Source organism: Orcinus orca, chromosome 2 (assembly GCF_937001465.1).
Source record: "Orcinus orca chromosome 2, mOrcOrc1.1, whole genome shotgun sequence".
In the NCBI taxonomy this organism is placed as follows: Eukaryota; Metazoa; Chordata; class Mammalia; order Artiodactyla; family Delphinidae; genus Orcinus; species Orcinus orca.
The window spans coordinates 127,760,582-127,783,529 of NC_064560.1; the positions used below are offsets into that span (position 1 = coordinate 127,760,582).

The 22,948-nt window shown below is 43.5% G+C and overlaps 1 protein-coding gene and 1 non-coding gene across 2 annotated transcripts in view; both read left to right on the forward strand.

The window, feature by feature from the left end:
* The window catches only part of DHRS2 (dehydrogenase/reductase 2), a 164,271-nt gene that overhangs the window by 115,776 nt on the left and 25,547 nt on the right, over window positions 1–22,948 (forward strand).
* LOC117197899 (U2 spliceosomal RNA) lies at window positions 4,170–4,356 on the forward strand. The gene has a single exon (XR_004478805.1). It is a non-coding gene; the product is annotated as a U2 spliceosomal RNA (small nuclear RNA).

The window sequence follows — 22,948 nt, forward strand, 5'->3', positions numbered from 1 at the left end:
CTCTCTTGTCCCTGGGGACCCCGAGGAGCAAAGTCCCCCTGACATTCAGTCTCATGACTCTCAATGAAAAATTTCTAATATAATTGGCTTCTTTCTAACTAGCTTTCTTCAGAGTTCACAGTAGCAAAAATTCATTCCAGCAAAAACATAGCACTGAACCAAGAAAGACTCCCTTTCTTTTTTTTCCTTAAGCTTCCATGAATCTTTTTGTAAGCTCCTGTAGGTATGTGACACAAAAATGCTTCTGAAAATGTGGCAACCTATGAATCAAAGTGAGAAACTACTCACCTTCAAGCCAGACATTTATCTTGAGTGCTTTTCTAAGATGTACGCATCACTTCTGTGAACTCGTGCTTTCACTCATTCTTTCTATGCCTCTTCCCACCCAATGGTGCTTCAGTTTCCCTAACTTGTCCACACTCAACAAAACACAAGGGAATTTGAACCAATCTGATCATCTCTAATGGATTCTTGGATGGGTCATTATTTTCTAAACAAATAAACAAGAGTCAAATGACTGCACTTTAACTAAGTGAAGTGTTCTATAGAAATCTTTTTACTCATTAGCAGCTTGTCTGTTTCTTTTCCTCCTTTTTCTTTCCTACATCTCCCTTCACTCATCCAGAGCCTTGGTGAAGACAGGAATCATTCCACTAGCTCTGATACTTTGGCTACAGGCGCTAATGCATTTCTAGAATAAGTGTTCACACTTCTTGCCTCTAACACGCAGAAACATGAAACCTGTCCCAGGCTTCTCAGCCTGATGGGGAGTCCCAGGGGAAAGGCTGTTTGGGGAAAGAAAGAGCTCAGGCTTTCTGTCTGTAGTCTCTTATTTCTCACAGGTCTCCCTAGAGCTCTCCTGCAGGCAATAGCCCTTCTCCCCGATGATTTAGTCATCATGAATTCCAAATCTAACTGTGTGAGAGACCTTGTTTGTTAAAGGTGCAAGGAACTCAAACACTCTCTCTATTTTTTTTAAGCCTTGTATTTTCTTTTCTTTTTTAAAAAAATTTATTTATTTTTGGCTGCGCGCGGGCTTTCACTAGTTGCGGCCAGCGGGGGCTACTCTTCGTTGCAGTGTGTGCAGGCCTCTCATTTCAGTGGCTTCTCTTGTTGCAGAGCACGGGCTCTAGGTGTGCGGGCTTCAGTAGTTGTGGCACGCGGGCTCAGTAGTTGTGGCTCACAGGCTCTAGAATGCAGGCTCAGTAGCTGTGGTGCACTGGCTTAGTTGCTCTGCAACATCTGGGATCTTCCTGGACCAGGGATCGAACCCATGTCCCCTGCATTGGCAGGCAGATTCTTAACCACTGCACCACCATGGAAGTCCAAACACTACATTTTAAAATTTCTGCCTGACAGGGTCATAAACATTCTAACTTCTAGCCTTCCTGGTTGAATACAGTGAGTTAGTGTTGAGGTGATCGGAGCAGAAGCCCATTCTGACCTAAATCAAGTCAGTGACACATTTTCCAGCCACTTCTCCATCACATTTTTACAGGAAGAGCCTGATGTTCTATGCATTCAACTATTTTGATGCGGTAGTGAGGAGATCGTTACGCTAAAAAGGACGTCACCTTTACCTTCACCCCGTTCCCGATCCCACGTGAGGCTTTGGGAGTTGAGCTGTGGTCCTGTGATGTCTACTGTGTATACTACTTGCAAATTTAAAATAAAGCCCTTTGAGGAGGGGATTGGATGGCAGGTTTGGAAATTTAGGGTTTTAGGGGAAAGTAGACGCTGTTTAAATTAAAGAAAATTGAGGTAAAGCACCTCCTTCCTCTTCCCAAAGTTTGGAGTGGGGTGGGTATTAATAGCAAAGGATCATCTCTTTCCAAAGAAATCTCTTCACAGATCTCTTCGGAAATGGAGTATGTTCCCTTCCGTACTGATACCTTTTTTGTGTCCTAAAACTGGGTGAGAGGTTTAAAAGTCATAGAACAAGTTTTTAAACATTTTCTTTGAATATTTGTATATGATCACCTGGCTTTGGAATTTCTCATCTAGAGTATTTTGGTGCCTTGAACAAAATGTCAATTTTAACAGCCTGTTACATATACAAAATAGAATTACAGGGAGATAAAGACAAATCTAAAAACATAGGAGAAGATCCTAACACATATTTGGGAAACTGACATCACTTAGACAACATCAATCAATACACAGAAAATATTTAGAAATAAACCTAAAAAAAAAGGCACAAAAATCTTTATAGGAAAAAATTTAAACTTGATTGAAAGATATAGAACAAAAGGTGAATATAAACAGATGTTTAGGTTTCTGGATGAGAAACCTTGACATTATAAAGATGTCAGTTATCTCTCAAATTAATCTATAACTTCAATGCAATCTCAATTGAAATCCCGGCAGGATTTTTAGGCAACTTGACTGTTCTAAAATGCCAGTGGGAAAGTAAAGGCGCACTAATAGTTTAGACAGTTTTGAAAGAGAAGAACACAGGTATGTGTGTGTGAGGGAGGTCTCGCCCCGTTAGACAAGACATATTGAAGACTCTAGAGTTTAAAACAGTATAGGGGAGGGGGAAGGAGGAGGGATAAATTAGAAGTTTGGGATTAACAGATGCACACTACTATATATGAAATAACCAACAAGGACCTACTGTATAGCACAGGGATCTATATTCAATACCTTGTGATAACCTGTAATGAAAAAGAATAAGCAAAAGAACAGATATATATATATATGTAACTGAATCACTTTACTGTACACCTGAAACATCATAAATCAACTGTACTTCAATTTAAAAAATAAAATAGGACTTCCCTGATGGCGCAGTGGTTAAGAATCCGCCTGCCAATGCAGGGGACACAGGTTTGAGCCCTGGTCCGGGGAGATCCCACATGCCGCGGAGCAACTAAGCCCGTGCGCCACAACTACTGAGCCTGTGCTCTAGAGCCTGCAAGTCACAACTACTGAGCCCATGTCCCACAACTACTGAAGCCCATGTGCCTAGAGTCCGTGCTCTGCAATAAGAGAAGCCACCACAATGAGAAACCTGCACACTGCAAAGTGTAGCCCCCGCTCACCGCAACTAGAGAAAACCTGCTCGCAGCAACGAAGACCCAACACAGCCAAAAATAAATAACAATAAAAATTTTAAAAATAAATAAATAGTGTAGTATCATTACAGGAGAAGAAAAATAAATCAGTGGGATAGAAAAGAGAACCCAGACACAGAACCATGCACATGTGGGTGAATACTAGAGAAGGCATTAAAACTCACCAAGGAAAAGACAAACTATTCAGAAAAAAAGTCTTGGAAAACTGGCTCATCTTTTGGAATAAAATAGAATTAGAGCACAATCTTATAAGTGGAAAAACCAAATTTTAGATCAATTAAAACATTTAAACTAATAGAAAAATATACAGAAGTATATCTCTGTGATTTGGCAATGGGTGGACTTCCTAAAGCAGACACAAAAAGCACAAACCATAAAGGAAAAGATTAATACATTTGATTATATTAAAATTGAAAACTTCTGTTTGGCAAAAGACACTATAAACACATTTAGAAGACAAGTGGCAGACTATGACAGCACACTTGCAACATATGTAGCAGATGAAGGAGTAGTGTCCAAAGAGACAAATAACTCCTACAAATGTAAGGAAAAGACAATATGGAAATGTTGCCAAATGAGGAGCAGACAATTCACAGGAGAGGACACTCAAACAGTAAAAAGAATTATAAAAGATCCTCAAACTCCTAGTAACTATGGAAAATAAAATTAATAATTTATATATCATCTTTCACTAATCAGAATGACCAAAATGTGAAAGATTGCTGTTACAAATGCTGGCAGATATAGCAGTTATGGGCTACACTTTTATACAATATTTTTGGAAAACAATTAAAAATTTAAACGTTCCTACTCTTTGGTCAGCAGGAGCCATCATGAATTCTATTTACTTCCTCGTCCAAATCAGGACATCCTTGAAGGCCTGTGGCTCTCCTCTCAGTTAATTTCTAAATATGACACACCCCAGGCCTTCCTCATCTGTTCCCGCACTGGCCCAGGGCCTGGAAAGCGTAAGACTGTCTCTGACCTTCTGTTGCCCCACATGCAAAACGCCTTTTGTCTGTGTGATTCCATGGCCTGACAGCACAGGTGATTTCTTCCTGATGCCTGCTGCTCTGAAGTATGGCCTGGGCAACTGCTTCTCTGCCTTTTGGCTAAGATCAGGTGTAGTATCTATTCTTATCAGAAGTACGGCCTGGGTTCTCTTTATTCTCGGACCCTAAACATTATGGAGAATTTGTCAGGTTGTTAGTTATCCCCACTCTAGACTAGGCAGGGACAGGAGATTTACACCATTCCCACTCTGCATCTCTGCCCCAAATTCTTCTCTTACACCAGCTCATAGAAATTTTCTAGTCTGTTCTATTGGCTTACTTTTTTTTTTTTTAAAAGTCCCTTTTGGTCTGAGACTTGGACTATACTTCTCGAACTTAGATGCTAAAAATGTGAAATTTCCCAACCTTCTACTTCCTTACTAGGTGTGGTGGTATTAAAATATGTTCAAAATTTCATTGGTGCACCTCCCTTCAAGTGATGGAAGCCAAATTCCTCTCCCTTTGAGTGTGGACTGAACCTAGTAACTTGCTCCTAATGAATAGAATACTGTGGAAGTGACACTGTATAACTTGGGAGAGTAGGTCGTAAAAGGTCGTAAAAGGTACTCCTGCTCACTCTCCTTTGGACCATTCACTCTGGGGTAGGCCAGCTGCCATACTGTGATGTCACTCAGGCAGCCTATGTGAAGCCCATGTAGTGAGGATGCCTGCCAACAGCCATGTGAGCAAGCCATCTTGGAAGCAGATGCTCCAATCCCTTTCGGCCCCATCTGACATCTTGATTGCAACAACACAGGAGCCTGTGAGCCAGAACTACCCAGATAAACTGACCCACAGAAACTGTGAGCTAATACATATTTGTTGTTTTAAGTCTCTAAATTTTGGGGTAATTTGTTACACAGCAATAGATAATTAATACACTGAGGGAATTGGCAACATCTTGTCTCATGGCCAAATGGGATAATCAAAGAGAGAAGAAAAGAACATACAGGTTAATATTTTTTATGGGCTGAACTGTCACTCCACCCCCCGCCATTCCTATGTTGAAGCCCTAACCCTCAGTACCTCCAAATGTGACTGTATTTGGAGATAGGGTCTTTAAGGAGGTAATTAAGATTAAATGATGGGGCTTCCCTGGTGGCGCAGTGGTTGAGAGTCCGCCTGCCGATGCAGGGGACATGGGTTCGTGACCCGGTCCGGGAAGATCCCACATGCCGCGGAGTGGCTGGGCCCGTGAGCCATGGCCGCTGAGCCTGCACGTCTGGAGCCTGTGCTCCGCAACGGGAGAGGCCACGACAGTGAGAGGCCTGTGTACCGCAAAAAAAAAAAAAACTGTAACAGATATATAATGAAATCCCAATAGATAAATTAAAACGGAATATTTAAAAGATATTCAAATAACTCAAAAGAAGGCAAATGTAAGAAAACCAGTTTCTTCTACACGCAGAACACTCTGACATAAAATGTGCAGTTTTTCAACACTGAGTAGTTTTCCAGCTGTCTATGGATGCCAACTGGGTATCCTACAATTTAATTCAATTCTGACACTAACTACCCCAAGTAAGTGCAGACCCACAGGCTAAAGACTTCATCCCAGAAACTGCCTCCCACTTCGGATGCCCATGGCAAGTCTGGGCCTCCCATACTTCTGACCAACCAGCTATAAATCAGGGCTTCCTACACCCCCCTCTTCAGTTTCAATAATTTTCTATAACAGCTCAGAGGACTCAGGGAAACCCTTTACTTACTATGACCAGTTTATCATAAAAGATACAACTCAGGAACAGCCAAATGGAAGAGATGCACAGGGCAAGGCGTGTGGGGAGGAGTGTGACGCTTCTGTGCCCTCTTGGGACACGCTATCCTTTCAGTACCTCCATGCATTCACTGACCCAGAAGCTCTCTGAACCCCTTAGTTTAGAGTTTTTATAGAAATTACATGATGTACGCATGACTGATTGAATCATTGGACATTGGCGATTAAGTCAATCTCCAACCCCTCTCCTTTCCTTGGAGGTCGGGTGTGGGGCTAAAAGTTCCAACCCTATAATCAGGTGGCTGTTCCTCTGGCAACCACCCCCAGCCTCCCAGAGTCATCTCATTAGCATATAAACAGACTTATCACAATGGAGGTTCCAAGAGTTTTAGGGACTCCGTGCCAGGAACTGGGGAAGATGACCGACTATATATTTCTTATTATACCACAACATTACAGCAATAAAGGGGAAACAGGAGTGAAACACAGAGGGAACAAGCAAAAACAAATTTATAAAATGGTATACCTAAAAAAAAAAAAAAAATGGTATACCTAAACCCAAACATGCCAATAATTACATTTAAAAGAATAAGCTGTTTCTATATGCACTAATGTAGAAAAGTCTCTAGGACATATTGTTATATAAAAAAAAGTTACAGAACAAAGCATTCATTATAAACCAGTTAAGTTTTTTATATATTCCTGTATGTCCATGTACATTTGTATTTCCAGCCCAACATAAATGCATTAGAAAGATCTGGAAGTATATTCAAATTGAAAATAGTTCTTGAAAATTCGCTGGGATCAGAGAGGAGAAACAGTGTCAAGAGGAACTTTTTTTCTATATAATTTTAATGACAAGAATGTATTTATGTATTACTTTGTCATTAAAAATAAATGAATGGAATTAATTTTAAAAGAACATATTGTTTCACAGTGTGCTGGTGATACCATATGGGAATTAGACATTTCTAGGTCCCCTGACTCAGGAATGTAGCCAACTGCTTTTAGCAGAATTTGTCAAATGAAGTTATTAGTATTTCAATCTATTTCCTATCTGTGCCATTTATCTTTTACTCCCATTTTTCTTCCCCTTCCCAAATTTAAACCCTCAAGTCTGGAACCCTGTAACCCTAAGGGTTATGGATCCAATCTCCCTTTACCTTCACTGACTCCAACATCATACTACTCTTTTAGAATTTAGCACTTTCAAAATGTTAGATATTCCCAGGAATGGCTTTCATAAAAATATATTCAGCAGTTTTTCCACTATTATTTTTAAAGTAGTTTTAAGAGCAATGTTTTTCAAATTGTAGGTCTCAATTAGTAATGGGTCATAAAACTTATATAGTGGGTCTCAATTCATATTTATTTTTTAAGAAATGAAATAGAAAATATCAGAGTACACTGAAATTATAGCGTGGGTGAGATTTGTGAAATTTTCATGTGTGCACGTGTGTAGTGGGTTGTGATGGAAAATGTTCTTTGTTTCCTGTAGGTTGAGGTAAGGGAGGTGGAGGAGGAAGAGAAACACTGCTGTTGTGAAAACATTTAAAAGAAACTTGATGCAATGTGCCTTCTTTCCTTCTTCTACTTACACTTGTAAGTAACGTGTAAATACTTACCCCTTAAACAAATGCTTGTTTAATGACTAGCCAACAGATTCTTAGCTATATAGGCCTAGAAATGTGAGGTAACTGGAAGTTTTACAAATAATGCCATTCAGCCATCCATTCATTCATTCATTCAATATTTATTTAGCGTCTATTACGTGCTAAGCCTCAGTGAAAGCATCTTTGGAAATTTCAGGGGAAAAAAAACTAACCTCTTGAATGGAATAATGAACAAAAATAAATAAGACATTTGCACAGGGATTTAAGCCAGTTTTGTAATACGAATGTAATACCGTGAACAGATATCCCCTGAGAGGATAGGGAACAACCAAGCATGCATACCAAAACTCGCTGTCTCTGGTGGGGCAGGTGGGAGGCTGGAAAGGCTTTCAAGAGCAGAGTAGGCCACCATGGTGGTACCACAGTTCCACCTCAGCGTAGGATCCCCCTGGGTAGGGAGGCGAATTTTCTGGGGCCAAAAAATATTCTCCTCACCGGGACAGGCTTGACTCCTGCTTACACAACTGACTCAAAGTATGTTACTTAAGGGGCTGGAAACAGTGATGATTGTGACTAATATTTTTTTTAAGTACTGAGAATTTTTTTATTACGAAAATTTTAATGATCATGATACAGCACAGCACTGGTTGCAATGACTCTAATTTCAGTGAATTTGAAAGCATGGTTCCCCCCACATATTGATCTCCCCACCTAATGGACATCCTAACATAAAATTTTGTCTTCTGATCATTCACAATAGAGACAGTAAATATTTCCTTGAAAGTCTTTGCTCACCTGCCCTTAGACTTGAGTGTGTGCTCAATCATACATGTAGAGTTACCGACGCTGGTGACGGACTTACATTTATTTCTGCTCCTTGAATCTGGGGTGACAGCAATTATTTCCTGAAAACTTAGAAGGTCATCAGCCTTTTCAGTAAGAGCAAACAGGATTATGATCTATTCTCCATTCATTTTAAGGCTTTAGTACTTAAACTGATGTTTCTTGGTAAAGTATGATCTCAGGTGGCCTTGAGCTGCAGCGGCTTGAAGCAGGATTTAGGTTCCCCAGCCAGAGACTGAGGTCGGGCAGCAGCAGTGAGAGCGCTGAATCTTAGTCACTAGACTACAAGGGACCAGTGGCCAGTGACAAGGCCCTGGCCCGTCAGCTGTGTAGAAATGAATTTCCACATAGAGATGGAAAGTAGTGAAGTAGGTAAAGTGTTTATTAGGAGGAAAAAGAGTACATACAGTACATGTGGATAGACACACGGGGGCGCTCAGAGAGAAAGTCATGCCCTCGTGGTAGTTTGAATCAGTTTTACGGGGTATTCCTTCCAGGTTTCCTTTGACCAATCATCTTGCTTTGCCTGGTTCTTTTATCTCATATGGATTTTTATTTTTTCTAGTTTCTTTACATTTTTATTTATTTATTTATGTATTTATTTTTGGCTGTGTTGGGTCTTCGTTGCTGCACGCAGGCTTTCTCTAGTTGCGGTGAGCGGGGGCTACTCTTCCTTTCAGTGCGCGGGCTTCTCATTGCAGTGGCTTCTCTTGTTGCGGAGCACGAGTTCTAGGCGCACGGGCTTCAGTAGTTGTGGCACGTGGGCTCAGTAGTTGTGGCTTGCAGGCTCTACAGCGCAGGTTCAGTAGTTGTGGCGCACGGGCTTAGTTGCTCCGCGGCATGTGGGATCTTCCCGCAGCAGAGGACCAGGGCTCGAACCTGTGTCCCCTGCATTGGCAGGCGGATTCTTAACCACTGCGCCACCAGGAAAGTCCCGCTTTGCCTGGTTCTAAGTCCATATTTCGTATATTACAGGATCCTCCTCTGTGTGCATGCACATCTCTTAGCCAAGAGGGATTCTAGTGAAGAGACCTATGGGTAAGTTGACATCACTTACTGTGGGGTGGTGCCCCCTCCCTTTTTGACCTCCAAGGAGTCTTTCTACGCATGCGTAGTCAGGAAGGTCTCCTTAGCTTTGAGGATGAGGAATATGTGGCCTTTTATCTCTTATCTGGGCAAGGCTCAGCCTCCTCTCTCAATTGTCCTGTTATTGATATTTTGGAGTTTCTGTCCACAGGGAATGAACTCCTGCTGCTTACCCTGTGGCCCATCTATCTCCTGCCTCAGGTATATGCATTTTCTTTATTAGATAATAGGTGGACATGTTTCTTCTGTCTACTATTGACGTAATTTCTGTGACTGTAATTTTTGGAAAGGAAAAAGGAGTGAAGGAAGTGAGAGGGGGAGGGAAATAGGGAGGGAGATTCACATGGGAGGTGCCACTGGTAGGAACATGGATGGTCCATGCCATGCCACTTCCATGATGGCTGAAGGTGAGCCATTGGGAAGTTGGCAAAATATGCCAATGTGTAGCTGAGTTGAAAGACATAGAAGAGGGACAGCCTCAGAGTGAGTGTAAGCAGTAGATATTGCGGTATCTGACCAAGAGAGCCTCAACATTCCCCTCAGCTTGATTGGACTTTAGGAAGGCTTCTTCCTGACTCCAAGCCCTTACCTCCCTTTTCTTAGAGTTTCCTTTTCAAAACCTGTCACTGTGAATTCTTTCTGCCCCTTTGAGTTGTAAATCTTTTTAAAAAGCATCTTGCCAGTTTTACAACCCAGGAATGTCTTTCTCAAGGACCAGGGAGCCATCCCTTTGAAATATAAACATCAAGGGAGACAGCATCCCTATCTCCCAGTTTCTGTGGGAGGATAGGAGCCTAATTTAGGTGGGCACCTTGCTCCAAATTGTAAAACTACCTCCTGTCATGAAGATGCAATAAAGTTTAGTTTTCCTTTGGGTAAGGCCAGTTAACAAACACAGATGGCCTGGAACATCCCCACCCCAGCTCTTAAAAACTCTCCTGCCCTTTGTCTCCCTAGAGGTGAGCTCAGCCTGAGCTCAGGACCCCAGCCCCTGTTGCAATAACCTTGAACAAAGTCTTCTTTGCCTGTTTAATTTTGTTCCGGAAATTTTTCCTTTGGCACAGCTATGGGCTAGGCTGGGGGGAAAAATACTTGAACTGAGAGTTGGGAAGCTGGATTGAGGTCCCCCCTTTGCTCCTAAATTATAGGAACTGTGGGCAAAGCACTTCACCCCCCTGAGCTCAGGATCTTTAAAATTTAGAGGTTAAAAAGATGAACTCCAAGATTTCTTCCAGCGTCAAGGTTTTTTGATGGCGGATGTACTTGATTGACAATAGGGAAAATTATAAATTCTCCAAGAAACATATAGCAATTTAAATGCAGGTGGGTTGTTGTGTCGCATAGAAAACATCAAGGACTAACAGGATTATACACTGTTGCACTGCTCTTACCTGGTCCTTAGAAGATGAAGGGGCTCTTTAGGAAGCATGAACGTGACCCCCTGTGGAAAACCCTTGTTCTAGAGAAGTGACTAACCCCCAAGATGCGACCCATCTTGAATCCCCAGAGACGCTTGTTTCCAGGTGGGCACGTTGGAGGCCACTTTTAAATAAATATTCTTTCTCTACAGACTTTATAGTTATCATAAACACTACTCTGTCCTATCATGGGTCAGACACAAAGACAGCTGGTGGGAATTTGGAACCAGAAGGATCAGAGTAGGGATAGGAACCCAGATACCCAGTTAAGGGTCTGTGATGATTACTCCATACTCCTTAACTCACTGTGCACTTTTATTGTATAAACCTATCACCTTCCACTCATTCTCCCCAAACAGGAATGTCGTTCATTCATCGATAGGCCAACCAGCCCATCTTAAGTGAAGGTGCTCCATCTCACAGAGTTCCAGCAAATGAAAGGCCTCGAGATAAGAGGCAATAAGAACTGACCGTGTTTGTCCTGCTCCATCAGGAGCGAGTGCTGCAGTACAACACATACAGCAAGGACCTCTGGTCACAGTGCCGAAGGAATTATCCAGAATCTTCCTGGTCTATTATACTAATAAATCTAATACTAATATACGTATACTAATACTAATATACTTACACGTTAATAATTAATAGGAGTGAAAGTTGCCTCCAACCACCACTGTGACCCCCATCACGAGGCAGGTGCTACAGCAATGTTCTATCAGTCGGGGCTCTCTTGCTAAAGGAGAAGCACTTCTGTATTTCAAGGAGAAAGGAGTTAGTTAGAAGCTTACACAATGCTTTGAAGGGTTGGAGAAACAGTATGGAAACTAGCTGGTTCATGAAATCAAGCAGGGGTGGATCCTAGGGAAACTGTTGACAACAATCCCAGCTGTGTCTGTAACATCAAAGCAGGTGATTCTCAGGAGGGGGCCGGAAGCTGCAGCAAATCATATGTCTATCATATGTCCAAGCGTTTGTTCACAACTGCCAACAGACACACTGACTCTTCTGCCTTCCTCATGTCCTGTGAGCAACTTTAATTGGCAGACTGTAACCCAATACAGGAAGGTGATCCTGGGAAATGGAGCTCCAGACTTCCCTGCAATGCAGAGAATGGAGAAAGCGGTGTGGATGATATGGAATTGACAAAGATAATCTGGTACAAGCAAATTAAGCCAAACACCTATATCGAGGGTAGAAGGCACACAAGATGCCATCAAAGCCCATGATTCCTCGTATATTAGTACAGAACCTCAGGGACACTCTGGGCAGAATCCCTAGAGCAAATTAAGCGCAGACAGACGTGGTGGCTTAATAATTCACCCAGCTTCTCTTTCCTTCTCAAATGTCAAACTGCCTGGAAGTCTCAGATATGGATCTGACACACACGTAACCCCCATGCAACACAGGCTATCTTTCCTCAACCTGGCAGTGCCCTCAAGCATAACAAGACTCTTCAAAGCCCAAGTCCAAGAGAGCAAGGTCCAGAAAGAGAAAGGAGTTTCCTCCTCCCCTAGGTCCTCCCTGGGGCATCCCTTTGTAGGGTCCAGAGCCTCCCTGAAAATTGACATGAACACCCATGGCCATGTGCTTTCAGTGACACCAGAAGGGTATGGTGTGAACCTACGGCCCCTCAGAACAGGGCAAAAAAATGGGCATTGTGCAAAAAAATGACCATTCACCATATAAGACATAGCATACACAGTAGCAGGGGGCTCATTTTGTTACACTCTCAGATGTCTAACTGGGGAGATGATGGTATCATAAGTACAGGAGGCAAAGGAGATTTAGAGGAGGAAGGTGAAGAAAGGGACCCTCTGACACTGGGTGGGAATGTAAATTGGTGCAGCCACTATGGAGAACAGTATGGAGGTTCCTCAAAAAACTACAAATAGAGCTACCATATGATCCAGCAATCTCACTCCTGGGTATATACCAGACAAAACTATAATTCGAAAAGATACATGCACCCCTATGTTCATAGCAGCACTATTTATGATAGCCAAGACATGGAAACAGCTTAAATGTCCATCAACAGATGAATGGATAAAGAAGATATATATATATATATATATACACACACACACATATATATACATATATAGATGTGTATGTAAAAAGATGATATATATATATGTGTGTGTATACACACACAGTGGAATATTACTCAACCATCAAAAAGAATGAAATAATGCCATTTGCAGCAACATGGATGGACCTAGAGATTATCATACTAAGTGAAGTAAGTCAGAAAGTGAAAGACAAATACCATATGTTATCACTTACATGTGGAATCTGAAATACGATACAAATCAACATATCTACAAAACAAAAACAGACTCACAGATATAGAGAACAGACTTGTGGTTGCCGAGAAGGAGAGGTGGTAGGGGAGGGAAGGAAGGGGAGTTTGGGATTAGCAGATGCAAACTATTATGTATAGAATAGATAAACAACAAGGTCCTACAGCATAGCACAGGGAAGTGTATTTAATATCCTGTGAAAAACCATAATGGAAAAGAATACGAAAATATATATATATATGTATAACAGTGACTTTGCTGTACAGAAGAAATTAACACTACATTGTAAATCAACTGTACTTCAATAAAATTTAAAAAAAAATAAATAGAGGAGGAAGGGGAATTCAGTCAGACACACTGAGTTTAAGCTGTCTGCAGGAGAGCCAGGTAGAGGAAGCCAAAATGCCCTGGAGCCAGGATTCTCTGTATTTCTCCTGTTGAGAATACATAACAAAATTACCACCGGGCAAGCTCCCCAGCCCTTCCAGATTCACTGTTGTTGAAAGGCCTCCAGGCCTTTCATGCCCTAAGGGAACCCTTGCAGATCTGTCTCCTCTCCACCACATTCTTCCCTCCTGTTCTTCTGCCCTATCAACTGTAACTGTTTACAAATGCACGGTGCATGTTCTAGGCCTACGATACTGAGTGTGATAACTTGGTCATCAAAGAGGAGTCACTAGATAAATATTTGTTGAATTGAATTGAACTGATGGGAAAGGCTAAACTTGTTTAAATTATTTTACCTGAAGCTGTTTCCAAATCAGATCTGAGGAGAAGACAGTCAGGGTCAGACTGAGTCAAAAGGAAGAAAAGACCATTTATGCCTGGGGTCCTGGCCCCATACCCTTAAAATTCCTTTTGGTACTGCCATAACCAAATTCATGAGCTAACAAATGCTAATCCCTTGGCTAACTGCAGTGATGCAGAAAGAAGATTCCACGTGACACGAGGGTGCTGTGGTCAACTAGAGTTGGCATTCTGGTTTAGAAGAAAGAAAGAAACTCACTCCTTCCCCTCCCCTGCCTTGTGCTTTCCCCACGTCAGAGACAAAACGTGGTTAGTTATCTTGGTCCCCCACTTCCCTTTGAATTTGGCTAAAAGGCTATACCTGTGATGCTGGCCTGGATCTTCTCCCATGAATATACCCAACAGAGAAGACCCTTGCTGGCCCTTGTCTCCATTGAAGGAAGGCAAAACTCCGAGGCCTGAGCTAGGCTGACCCTGGCTGGGCTGAGCTATCACTGGAGCTGGCCTGGCTTTCGGGGTGCAGACGCACTGACCATCTGGTATCCGCCTCTTCTGGGGAGCTGAAACTCACAGGACAGAACTTGAAGGCTGCAACTGTACTTCGTCATTATGTTAAAGGTCCAACCCCACTCCAACACCAGTTAGAGAGCCGTGTCTCTGTGGGGTCCTTAGAAATCAGAATTCAAGGCAAAGCTTGTAAGCTAACACTTTACTGAGGGTCCAGGCTGCAAAAGTGAAGGACAGAGGGCAGTGAATGGGGGAAGGAGGGCAAACATATACAACGGGGCATGTTACAGAGCTGTCCACAGCCTCAGCAGAAACACTCCAGCTGCTCGGTCATGCCCGATGTCTGGGAGAGGCTGGGCAGAATCACAGTGCCTCACAACAGTCTGGCTGGGACAGAAAGGACAGCAACTTTACCTGTCAGCTCCTTCCCATTTCCTGTCACTCACACCCTTAGCGTGTGAACTCTCCTATACTTCCTGCTCTGTTACCAGCTCCTGGGGAGCCTCCAGGTCTAATAAAGTCAGGCTGCTTTTCTAGAATCCTTGTGGTCATGGAATACGGGAGAAAGAGCAACATAGTCTTACTTCCCTTTGACGTCACCATATTTTTTTTAAACTGGTCATCATCCAAAGGAGAGAGTTTGTGCAGTTGGGGAGTTTAGTTGTGATGACTTGAGTCTTGGCCAATGTCTAAACTCGCTGAGGTATTTCTCAAGTACTTGAAATCAGTTTTAAGAAACAGGAGACAAATATTTAAGAATTGATTATTTTTTTAAAAAATAAATTTATTTTATTTACTTACTATTTTTGGCTGCGTTGGGTCTTTGTTGCTTTTTAATACAGCTAGATTTTTTTTTTTTTTTTTTTTTGCGGTACACGGGTCTCTCACTGCTGTGGCCTCTCCCGTTGCGGAGCACAGGCTCCGGACGCGTAGGCTCAGCGGCCATGGCTCACGGGCCCAGCCGCTCCGCGGCACGTGGGATCTTCCCGGACCGGGGCACGAACCCGTGTCCCCCACATCAGCAGGCGGACTCTCAACCACTGAACCACTGCGCCACCAGGGAAGTCCCAGCTAGATATTTTTAAATAGTATGCATTCGATTTTTTTAGTGCACAGAAACAGTCTAAAGAAGATAACCACAAAGGACAGTGAATTGGATACATTCTCTGGGCTCCCCTTTTATTCTTTCCATTGCTGCAGCTATAAGCTTCATGTGGGTGTAAACTGACACCACCTTCCTCAGCGCTCTGTGTTTCTCTTGCTCTCTTCCCAGTGTGTCTCTAATGCTGGGGCATGGGACTCATGGGTGGTCTGAAACTGCAAAGGAATTAACAAGCCCTGGGACAACCCTTGACCAATGCAGGAAGGTGCTGGTGAACAACTGATCCCCCTACCAAACTCTTTTTTTTTAATTTTTTAAAAATTTTTTATTTATTTATTTTTGGCTGCGTTGGGCCTTCGTTGCCGCGCGCGGGCTTTCTGTAGTTGCGGCGAGTGGGGGCTACTCTTCGTTGTGGTGCGGAGGCTTCTCATTGCGGTGGTTTCTCTTGTTGCGGAGCACAGGCTCTAGGCGCGTGGGCTTCAGTAGTTGTGGCTCCCAGGCTCTAGAGCACAGGCTAAGTAGTTGTGGCGCACGGGCTTAGTTGCTCCGCGGCATGTGGGAATCTTTCCGGACCAGGGATAGAACCTGTATCCCCTGCATTGGCACGCGGATTCTTAACCACTGCGCCACCAGGGAAGCACCCCCTCCCAACCTTCTGAGTGGAGAATCCAAGGTGCATTCTATGTGGCTTCTCAGAAGATCCCAGTGGCTTCAGCCCCAGCCTCCTACAGTGGTGACCAACTGGAAAACACACTTTTGCATTGGCTTTCCCTTCTTCTCTGTTTTACTTTCCCCACTTCCTCCCTCCTTCTCCTGAGATTATTCCCCAAAAATTGCCTACATGCAAGCCTTGTGTTGGGCTTTGCTTTTAATTTTTGGGGGGGATTGGGGAGGGGGAGGCTAGAAGCGTTGGTAACAGAAATGGTAGAGAGCAGACCCTAGAGTAGGATCCTGGATCTGAATCACTCTCTGCTCAAATGGAAGTGAGGGCTCCACTGCCGGACAGCGTGGAATGGGCATGACCCCTGGTGTGCCATAGCGGTCACAAGATTCCTAAGATGGGGATGAGTGCAGGGTAAAGGTCAAGTGTTGGGTTACGAGGTTGCTAAGGCACTTGAACGATATGAGGGCAGTTATGATTATAAGGACTGAGAGTTTGCCAGCTTTTATTAATTGCTTTAGAAGCCTTGTAGAAAGAAAATGACAAGCCCAGGTTAGCCAAATAACAACACAGGTCACTCTGTGAGATCCAGAAGGACTCTGTAGCTTGTTTAAAGAGACCTCACCTCCGTCAGCCGGAGGGAAGAATGTGCTGAAAATAAGTATTTAATTATATGAGTGATGGAATTGCAATGACGATTGAATGCACGGCTTCAAAGGTCTCTTTACTCAAAGCCCTTTGAGGAGTTCTCAGGAGAGCTCCGAGAGCAGGAATAGGGGCATTTGGGTGTATGAGCCTGATAATATCGTGGAGGCTTACTCTAGAGGAGTCATGAGAAGACACATTATATTAGATAAGAATTCTTGGGAGCTCCCTGGCGGTCCAGGGGTTAGGACTCCGCGCTTTCACGGCCCTAATACACCAGCACTTCTTTTCTCTCCCTCCCTTTTCCCTCCTTGCACACAGACCCCCAAACTGGCAGTGTGTCAGCCAGATGTGTTTTGTAGACCCAAAGTATGGTTTTAAAATTTGAATTAATTGTCAACATTTTAGAAATCACGTCAATCCACATAAAACTCTAAATGTCCACCCATTTTATTATTTACATGAACTCCATAAAATGTTGGAGTTTGAAATCTCTGCCCTGGAGTCCCCCTGGGGGCCATGCTTGTTCCACCCAAGAGGCAAAGGCTGCCTTGGGGTTTTTTTTCCCCTTACAGTCAGTATCGTAGACTGTGGGAATGGGACTAGACAAGGATATTAGTTATGACCTTTCACTTCATTTTGCAGATGAAGAAATTGATGAGTAGGAGATCATAGAACATAGTCAAGATTATACATTGGTTTGTAGCAAAACCAAGAGACAGTTTAAACCTTTGTTTTCTGAGTACATAGCATTTTCCTTAGTGCACCCATCGCATTTTGGAGGTCAGAGTAGGGGGGAGGTGAGGAAACCTTTCTCATTTCTCCCTTTAGCAGTTATATTGACTTGACATCTGCTGTGCCCTAACCCAAAACTACCTCTCCTGCCAAACTTGGGTGTAACCTACCAGTGTATGTACCACTGTTGGGTAATCAAGCGATTATTTTTTAACATAACCCAGGGATCACACTTCCCTTAGGATAGTCTCCCTGAATGCCCATCCTGCTTACTCATAGAAAACCCCATCTTTTACCAAGATTCCCTGATGTTTCTGACTATCCCCAAGGAATGCTTAAAGATCCCACAAATCCATCCGAATTGTCTCTGCCTCCCCTGCCCCCTTGCCTGGGTCGGGACTGCTGCTCATTTCCAGCACAGGACAGTCTTTCCATCTCATCACTAGCTTCTCCACGCAGATCATTTTCCCCTCAAACCACTTTCTTTCAAGTCTGGACACAGATACATTCCTGTATTTCTCAGGCATAACATTTCACGAAACTTTGCTTTAGCCTTATATAATAACAGGACCAATTCATGCTGCAGAAAAGAAAATGTATAACAGGTAACTAGTTGCATCTGCTCCTAGATTGTCTATGTTATGACCATCCACAGGAGATTAACCAGTGCTCTCCTTTGCCCCCCCCCCACCCCAACCTGCAGCAAAGTTGCAGGGGCCAGAGACGGGCCAAAGATGGGCTATTTCTGTACCTGGGAACACATTTCCAGTGAAACAAAGAAAATCTAAGTTTAAGGCTAGCTTTCCACCACGTATAATGATTTACAGAGATGCCAAATCTACCCACAATGAAAACAAACAGTTGCACTGTTTGCATAGTAGTTTGTTTCTTTCCTGTCTCTCCACCCTAGAGTAGTATTTTGGTTTGGCTTGGCATAACCAAAGGGCCTTTGAAATATTTTCAGTGTCAAAAAAGCAAGGCCCCTGCTCCGCAAAGATGAATTTGAACCTTCACCTTTGACGAAACAAAACTTGCTGGCCTTTGAAAATATTCTTCATACTTCTAGCCACTGAGTTAGAAAAAAAATAAGTAGAGGTTTAACCTCAGCTAGAAAAACCAAGAAAAAATGTTTTATAGTTTCTGGAGAGGTGAGTGTTGTATTTTTAATATTTCAAGATTGACATGGTTTGTGGGGAGTGAGTGAATAATGAAGCTAACTGTGGAGAAAGAGAGGGGTATTTGTTCAAGAAAACAAAGGGGTATCTCTCCGAGATTGAAAGGAAAGAGGCCCACTCAGGGAAAAGCAGGCCACCGAATTTTAAAGCTCATCAAACACTCTGCCTACTCTCTACTTAATAATTTAGCAAAGTACAGCCCTGAGAAGTAGGTGATTTAGCTCAAAGGAGACATCTAATTAGTGGCGGGACAAGTGAATAAATCAGGCCTCCTGACTCACTAGGCATTTTTCTTTCCACCACATCAGGCTGCCTTCAGCAGACAACAGGTAGGCAAGGCAGTAACAAGGAGGCCCCTTAAGCAGGGATTTCAACTGCCACCCTAGAAAGACAGTGGAATCACTCTCCCCTTTTAACTGCGAACCCTTTGTGGAGTGATAGGGACAGAGTAAAGGGACAAAGTAGGTGATTAAATAGTTAATCCCACTAGGGGATTGTAAGTAGAGAGGAAAGTATGGGAGACCCCTGTAAGTTAACGATCACTCAAGAAAGCAGGCTTGTAGGGACTTCCCTGGTGGTCCAGCTGTTAAGACTCCACGCTCCCAATGAAGGGGGCCTGGCTTCCATCCTTGGTCAGGGAACTAGATCCAGCATGCTGCAATGAAGACCTGGCGCAGCCAAATAAATAAATATTAAAAAAGAAAAAGGAAAGCAGGCTTGCTTAACAACAAAACCATGCAACAGAAGCATGAGACATGCCCAAAACAATAAAACAATGGTAGAATGAGATCCACATCCTGCCCAGTGATGTCAGTAAGTTAATGATTCCCAGGACATGCTCCTCTGCATGCACTAAAAACAAAAATATAGGGGAAAAGGTGACTTTATTCTGAAACCTGAGATGATTTACCATGTCTTAGCCTATATTAGCACCCTTCTGAATAGCACCATGACAGCCCCAGTTTGACCATGTAGGGACAAGAAAACTCCCCCACCCGACGTGGAGGAGGAGATGACAATAGAAGCTTGAGATCTACTCAAGAATGAGGAGGAAGGTGGCCTTCTTCCCCTCCTCACTTTTCCTTTGATTATGAAAATGTAACCCATTAAGTCCTCGGCGCGCACTCCCTTGCCTGCCCGCTTGTATCTCTCACAAGCGTCCTATGCTAATAAACTCTTCCCTTACCTGTCACCCTGACTCTTGCTGAATTCCTTCTGTGCTGAAACAGAAGAACCTATGCTCTACTAAGTCCCAAAATGCATTCTGCGGTTTCAGCAGCACCTTAGGGAGGGCGTTAATGATGGGGAGGGAGAGATGGAGCTGGGAGACAGGACACCTGGCACTTCTGTATGTTGACTGAATGCCAGCAAAGTTGTTGCCCATCGATTCTGGGAAATCACTTCTATTTAACTGTGGTAAATGTTTTATCATAGGACAAGATTCTGACACTTGACAAAGTGCTTTTTTAAGAGAAGGAAGATGTGGAGGGAAGAGGGCAGAGTGGGGAGTTGCTAACAGTGGGCACAGAGTTTCAGTGGGGGAAGATGAAAAAGTTGGATGGTGGTGATGCTTACACAATGACATGAATGTACTTAACGCCAAAGAAGTGTACACTTAAAAATGGTTACAAGGGCTTCCCTGGTGGCGCAGTGGTTGAGAGTCCGCCTGCTGATGCAGGGGACACCGGTTCGTGCCCCGGCCCGGGAAGATCCCACGTGCCGCGGAGCGGCTGGGCCCGTGAGCCATGGCCACTGAGCCTGCGCGTCCGGAGCCTGTGCTCCGCAACGGGAGAGGCCACAACAGTGAGAGGTCCGTGTACCGACAAAAAAAAAAAAAAAAAAAAAGCTAAGGAGGAGGTAACCCTAGAGAGGTGATACAGAGCAGGAACAGAGAATGAGATGCTAGAAACCCTGAAGGTTGACAATACTGTCTTCATCTTTTCTTTTCTTTTTTTTAAAAATGGTTGAAAGTATTATATTTCTTCATCTTGCTTTATTTTCTTTTATAAATTTATTTATTATTTGGCTGCGTTAGGTCTTTGTTGCTGCGCGGGCTTTCTCTAGTTGCGGAGAGTGGGGGCTACTCTTCGTTGCAGGCTTCTCATTGTGGTGGCTTCTCTTGCTGCGGAGCACGGGCTCTAGGTGCACAGGCTTCAGTAGTTATGGCACGCGGGCTCAGTAGTTGTGGCTCTCGGGCTTTGGAGTGCAGGCTTGGTAGTTGGTGGCACCCGGGCTTAGTTGCTCCGCGGCATGTGGGATCTTCCCGGACCAGGGATCGAACCCGTGTCCCCTGCACTGTCAGGCAGATTCTTAACCACTGCACCACCAGGGAAGTCTTCACATCTTTTCCGAATCTCTATTTTCCGAATTTGTTCTTGGATTCACAGAAGGTTCCTGGAGGTATCTGCAGCCTATAAAACTGTATACACAGAGAGAAATCTGGGAAGATGGCCAGGAATCTATATCCCCACCTAGACAACAACTGCACCAGCAGAATCTGCCAGGGGAAGGCTTGGGTAGTAAATTGCAGTTAATTTCAGTTCCTAGCACAGTGGCAATTACCCATCCCCCACTCTTAGCCACCTGGTAGGTTGACAGCTGTGCATTTGTTCCTGGAGGAGCTCGCATACAGCTTCCAGGAGCCAGTGTGAGCAAATAGGACCTTATCCTCCAAATATCAGGGATCAGTGCTCTGACTGCTGATTGCTACTTCTGATCACAGAAGTGCAGACAAAGAGGCAAACAGTCATTGTTATTGCACCTCCCCCCTTTATTGCAAGCCTCTCCTCTGCTGGTTGAAGAGACTTCTGGGGGAATTTAAAAGGCTGACACTAGGGAGTTCCCTGGTGGCCTAGTGGTTAGGATTCTGGGCTTTCGCTGCTGTAGCTTGGGTTCAATCCCTGGTCAGGGAACTGAGATCCTGCAAGCAGCAAAGTGCAGCCCAAAAAAAAAGAGAACATATCATTAAAAATAATAATAATTGGGCTTCCCTGGTGGCGCAGTGGTTGAGAGTCCGCCTGCCGATGCAGGGGACATGGGTTCGTGCCCCAGTCCGGGAAGATCCCACATGCTGCGGAGCGGCTGGGCCCGTGAGCCATGGCCACTGAGCCTGCGTGTCCGGAGCCTGTGCTCCGCAACGGGAGAGGCCACAACAGTGAAAGGTCCGTGTACCGACCAAAAAAAAAGATTAAAAAACAGGAACCCCAAAAGATAAATGGGCAAAGGAAATGAAAAGACAGTTTGTAGAAGGGGAAATCAAAAAGGCTGGCAAACATGTGAAGAGAAGCTCGAACTCATTAGCTATCAGAGTAACACAAAGTTTTAAAATAATAAGATATTACTTTATTAAGCTGGTGAAAATAATAAAGCTGAGAATACCAAGTGTTGGCAGGGATGTGGGGATAGCAGGACCTCTTATGCTGTTGGTGGGCATGTGGACTGGTGCAGCCACCCTGGAGATAAATCAGACAGTTCCTAGTTATACATCATTGTATTTTGTGACCAGCAAGCCCCACTTCTGGATATATTTCTCCAAAAAATTCCCACTCAAATTCACATGAAGACATCTCCAAGAAGGTTTATTCCACTGTTTGTGGTGGTAAGGATCTGGAGGTTATCCGGAGTCTATCCAAGAAATAAACTGGAAAATAAGGAGTACCGTGTAGCAGTCAGAAGCAACAATTACACGTACCAGAGCAATATGCATCATGCCGAGAGAAAACAGGAAGAAAATAATGAGATCTAGAGTGTATAGCACTTATATAAATTAATACACTATACCCAACAGACAATACACATCTTAAAAGAACACATACAACTGAACGCATATACATTTAACTGGATGGTTTTCTGTAAGGGGAAAGAGGCAAATGAAACTGGGGATTGGGGTTATGGGTCCTGCCCCAACCAATGAGTTCCATGAACCAAAGACTGTACTGAATTCAACCCTCTAAGTCCAAAGTTCCCTCAAAAAAAAAAAAAGGAAAACCTCAAAGAGAACAGGAAGGTTTGCAATGAAAAATAAAATCTTTCTTCCTCCATAGTTTTTCTCTCCATGGAATCTGCTGCTAATGTGTATGTGTGTGTGTTGTACATTTTTTTAGAAAAATGCTGAATGCATTTACTAGGACATGTTTGTATGGACGGGTAATTTTTATTTCTATCACATTGTTCTCTACCTTGTTCTCTTTGCTTCAGAATATACTTTGGGCACCTTTCCCTTTAAGCACTTACAGGGACTTCCCTGGTGGCGCAGTGGTTAAGAATCTGTCTG